Source organism: Octodon degus, unplaced genomic scaffold (genome assembly GCF_000260255.1).
Source record: "Octodon degus isolate 3935 unplaced genomic scaffold, OctDeg1.0 scaffold00006, whole genome shotgun sequence".
NCBI classification, from domain to species: Eukaryota; Metazoa; Chordata; class Mammalia; order Rodentia; family Octodontidae; genus Octodon; species Octodon degus.
In genome coordinates, this window is record NW_004524582.1 from 28,136,729 (window position 1) to 28,142,052 (window position 5,324).

At 44.6% G+C, this 5,324-nt stretch overlaps 1 pseudogene; it reads right to left on the reverse strand.

Moving 5' to 3' along the window:
* Positions 1-4,013: 4,013 nt before the first annotated feature.
* Positions 4,014-4,847, reverse strand: LOC111818899 (annotated as a pseudogene).
* Positions 4,848-5,324: the final 477 nt, after the last annotated feature.

Below are 5,324 nucleotides of genomic sequence, written 5' to 3' on the forward strand. Positions count from 1 at the left end.
AAAAATCCAAGGGAAGGAGATGAATTTCCCTGCACAGCTGTATGAACAAAGGGCTCTGTGTGGCTACTAACAGTCTAACATGGCCACCGCATTCCAGACAGCCAGGCTCCAAAGACCATACAACCTGGGCACTCAAGCATGGCTGTTCCAGAGGAATGAAGGTGGACAAGCCAGGCATGTATCCTTACAGAGGTGATTGCGGATACTTTGACCCACTTTCAGAACAGTCTTCAGCCCCTGAGGAAGATTACCAGAGTGCTTATATTTGAAGGTGCCTGATATTTGAACCTATCTAAGTACAAGAACTCTTAGGAGTTCTTCTGTTCTTTATCTACCATTGGAATGAGGATGTACTGACTGCTACTGAAAAGTCTTAGATTTGGGCAACTGTTAAACCTGCCAGTGAACTTGCACTCTAAGTTGTTCATCCAGAAACAAGAGAAACAAGTGCTAAACCACAATTTCACAGAAGGAAGACAGCTACCTGTTAGCACTAGCACTGAGACACAGACCTGACAGAGGAAATAGCCAAACTCAAGGTAAGCTGAGTGGGATGCTGTCCTTTGAAAAGTCCTGAGCTGCTTGTAGATAAACAACTTCAAATCCACTTACTGCTCTAAGCCACAATGGACAAATGCTTTGGACTTTTATCAGATAGGAGGACACATTGTCACTGAATGGTCATGGGCTTAGAATCAGCTCTCAAAGGATGAAGGAAATAACTACAGGTTCCAACACTTGTTCCCTTTGGAGTGATTATGAACTGCAATGTACTCTCAGATCTAGGTTGAACTGGCTTCACCCTTCAGAGGCAGCACACTCGAGTGTCAGATGCTCACTAGACCTTCTAGCTACTCAACTACCTCTACTATCAAATCAGTTAAGATGGGGGTGGTCTGTGGAATTCCTAGCTGTCCAAGCAAGTCAGATGCGCTCATGTGGTTGGTCAGAAGAATTGCAGGAGTGCCGAAATGCTTCATTTACACAAACACAAAAACACATGTTCATTATGAAGTGCCCTAGAGCTCTTCAGTTCCTTCCTGGATGACCAAGTTGCAGGACCATTGAGCCATTCTCCCTCAGAAAATCATTCAGGAAAGAATGAGGGCTTAGTGCTTGGAAGACATGAGCAAAGGCCATTTCTTTACCTAGATTTCTGGATGAGTGTTAAGGTAGCAATCAACACCAGCAAAGGAAATCTGAGAAAAAGTCTTGAAGATTTCATGTCACACCAATGTCCTGGAACAGATCAGAGAAGGTACTGCCAATGTGGCAACCACTGTCACATTGTGTTACCTCAAAACAAATTAGTACCAAAGGTGTCCAAAGAAAAAGTCTCAGGGACATCTTTCTACCTTCCAGCATTTCAATCTCATGTCAAATGAAAACTGTCAGCAGCAACACCCGAGACATCTCACCAGTGAGGAGCATGACGTTCAACCTAGCTGGCCACATACTCAAGAGACCAAAGCATAGACATTTTACCAAGAAGGCAAATAAACACTGAAGTGGTCATTGAAAGAATGTCATTTAAGAAAATAGAGCTCACACACTCAATGAAGACAATCACTGAAGTTATATGGAGTTGAATATTTTAAGTACAAATGATATTAATCACAATGGGGAAAAATGGTAGAAATCAGCATAAAATTTCATCATATAAAAATATAAAGATGAATGCTGGAATGAACAGTCATTGAAACACAAGGTTTTCTAACGGCTTTGGGAGAGGCAAAAGCTGAGAAAGATAGAACCTATCTCTCTCTATCCCTACCACATATCCCCCTCTCCCTGGCCATCAGAGAGCATGGGAGAGGTCTGCAATGTCAGCCAGTTGTTTCCAGAGTCTGCTCCATGGCCTTAGATATGTAGTCTGCATACCTGGGACCTCTACTGCTCAGACATGTTATACAACTCACCGACCTCTAGAAAGCCTCATGAGAAACAGGCAAAAATCTATTCCCCGTATTGCTTGTTAGGAACATATTCTGTTCTCTTTGTGTGAAACCATCATTCATTGAAATTAAGTGATAATCAACTGAACTGCCATCTTTGTGGGCTGCAGAGATTCCTGGGGGCCTAATACAATACACTTCTGAGTGACTCTGGGTGGATCATGGAGGCATGACCTTGGGTGCTACCCAATTCCGGGGCTCTTTCTCCCTGGTGCTGCTCACCTGCTACAGCCCAATAAGCAGAGGGAACCTGTTCTCCATTACCCAGTTCTGCCATCATGACACACTTCCCTTGGAGCAAGTAGACCATGAACTGAAGCCTCTGAGACCCTGAGCCAATTCAAGCTCCTTTATGTTCTGCATTTGTATATTTTGTCCTGTGGGAAAGTCATCTAATACAATAAGTTACTGCAGAAGACCAGGTGCTGAGAATAGGGGAGTCACTGACTTCTATGAGCACAAAGGAGAAAAACAGCAAGCTGTGTTCCTTCGCAACATGCAGAGATGATGACTGCAGATTCTACAAAAGTCAGCACAGCTGAGATCCAGTGGCTTACCTGGGCACAAACTACAGATAATAGGGGCCTGGTAGTTTTTGATACTCATTGTTTTCATCTGAATAAAGGCAAGGTCATCCAGATGTTAAGGTCTCTGTCTGCCAGAGGCAAGAGCTCCCTGTGGGCTGGATTCTAACTTAATTCTTTTATCTATCATCATTGTCTGCCCCTCAAAGGAGAAGGTGGCCTCTGTGGACCATGGCAAACACTGACTCCGTGGGGGAGGGGCAACAACATTCACATCTGGGGCGAAAGGCAAGAAAGGTGGAAATATTGAAGCAGGTACCTGCCTTAGCCCTTCCCTTCCTCTGGATTAACTTCTAAGAGGTGGTGCGCAGCCCCCAGGCAAAGACCTTTCTGAGAATCTAGCAGAGGAGATTCAAGTCTGTCACCATGAGGAACCATCTGCAATGGTCCAGATTCTGATTCCAGAGCCATCCACAGGTCAGAATCCAAGAACCCTGTGCCACCTACATAAACCCAGGATTGTGAGGGATTGGCAGGATGAGGCATCCACAGGGCTCACATAAGGTATACCTGCTGGCAAAGGAAAAGCCCAATCGACCTGACACCCTTCACTTTGTTCTGCCATCTGTGTCAGACACACCAAGGCTTAGTCATTGGTGTTAATGTGGCACACAGATGGCTCAGCACTGCAACCTTCCCGAGTGTTTGGAAGCAGCCCAAAGTTAGTGCCTCTCCCTGGGGTCACAAACACCTGCTGGGGCCTTGGCAGAGACCTGATCTCCCTAACTGCAGGGCACCAGTCCACACAGCTAATTGTGTCATTGCCAATCTAGAGGACCCAATGTGGGCAGGACCAGAGTGCGCTCACCAGCTGGCCCTACAAGAGACCAGGCTTCCAAGCTGAGATACCATGCAGAAACTGCTTTCAAGGGCTGGGGAGATGGCTCAGTGGAATAAGCACTTCCCTAGCAAGCCCAAAGGTCCGAGTTCAAGTCCCAGTTCTGCCAAAAAAAAAAAAAAGAAAAAAAGAAACTGCTTTCAATTTTCCTCACACAATCAGCAATATGGACTGGATTTAGGTGTTAATGGTCCAAATAGCAACAGTCTCTTGCCTAGCGTCACCAGCCAGCTGATCCATTGCAGTATGAGAATCCATTGCCCAGAGCTGAAATGGAGGAGGAGCATGGAGAGTTGGTGGCAGAAACCTTACAGTATCACCTGTGTTCATGACTCACAATTTCACAGGTGCAGTATAGCAGATAGCTAAAAAAACTTCACGAAAGAAAACTTTCTAAGCAGTAACTGCCTCCAAGACAATGACCAATGGGTAGCTGTCCACAAATGAGTGATACCCAAGAAGGAATTTATCCACTATGAGAGCAAACTTTGATCTCTTCCCATGGTAATGGCTTGCCCTGCTTCCTGGAGTTCATGCCCAAGGTTTGCACCCTCCAGAATTCTTTGCAATTATCTAAATTTTACTAGATTTTTTTTTAAAATAGACAGTTATTTAATTAGGTTCTAAGCAGGAAATTTAGAACACTAATTTATGAGGATATATTTCATTTGTCAGAGCAAAAATATCACAGGTAGCCCTAGAGCTGAGGAACAGCTTTGATTTTTGCTAAAATATCTGGGTCCACCACTTTCTGATCCCCTTACACTGCTCTGAAATCTAGTATCTCTTTCTCAGCATTGAAGATCTTGCCCTCCTGGTGTTTTCACAGCTTCTTGAAGCATCAGTGAAGTGTCTGGATTTGCACTTGGCTGATATCAGTTTTTGTAGAGGTGGCAATGACAAAGTTCTGGCGTGTTCTTCAGAGAGGAACATGATTAAGGCTAAGAGGCACAGTCACAAGTAGTAAGCCACAGGCCAACTGCTTCAGGAAGACCACTCTCTTGCCTCTGATGCCTGGTGAGGATGATCAAGATGGAGCTGGGAGTGACAGTAACTCGAAGTTTCCTCACGTGCTGACTTGAAGGGTTTCTTGCCATGGCTCAAACGCTTTAAGGGCACATGTTCAGTAGCGTAGCATCTAGGCATTTTTCAAAGCTTAACCACCTGGGTAGCTCCATTCTTGTCTCCAATGACTAATTTTATGATCGTAGGAAGAACTTTCTCCTTTTTCTTCTCAACCTTTGATTTTAGCAGCTGTGTACTTTCTCTTATACAAAGCCTTTCTAGAGTACATAGCAGATCTGGTGTATCTACCAATTCTAACCATAGAGGATTTCAACTACAGTGGGGCTGCCCCTTCTTGAACTCTGCCTTCACCTTACCCTTTTTACCAGTATCACTGCCAGCAGCCTTCTTGGCTTTGGGTTTCTCCTCTTTGGTGTCTGGCTTCTCAATTTTTCCACCCGCCATCTTGCAAAATGGGAGACAGCTACTTAGAATTTCAAAGTTGGAAAATGCTTGCTGTGGTTTGATTATGTCCCCAGCTATGTGATAAAATCGCATCTGCTTTGTGAGCTCCTAAATGGGTAGCACCGATCTTGCTCTGGGGTTTAGAAATGCAGACTTCGGGAAGTGATCAGGATTAGAGAAATTAGCAGAGCTCCCGTGATTCAACCCTATGGCTTTATATGCAAGGAGTCAGCCATACAGACAGGAATGCACTTTCTCTTGCCATGGGTGCCCTGTGAAGCCTCAGGTTTCTGCCAAGGTGGTGACAATTGCCCAGTAGAGAATTGAACTTGCAAAGTAGCAAGCCAACTAAAGTTTTCACTGTAACTCATCCAGTCACTGGCACTGCATTACTGACAATACAAAGCAGACTAATGCAGACCATTTCATGTCAGTGCTTTATGATCAAATACTCGACAGAATCAAGGACTAATGGTA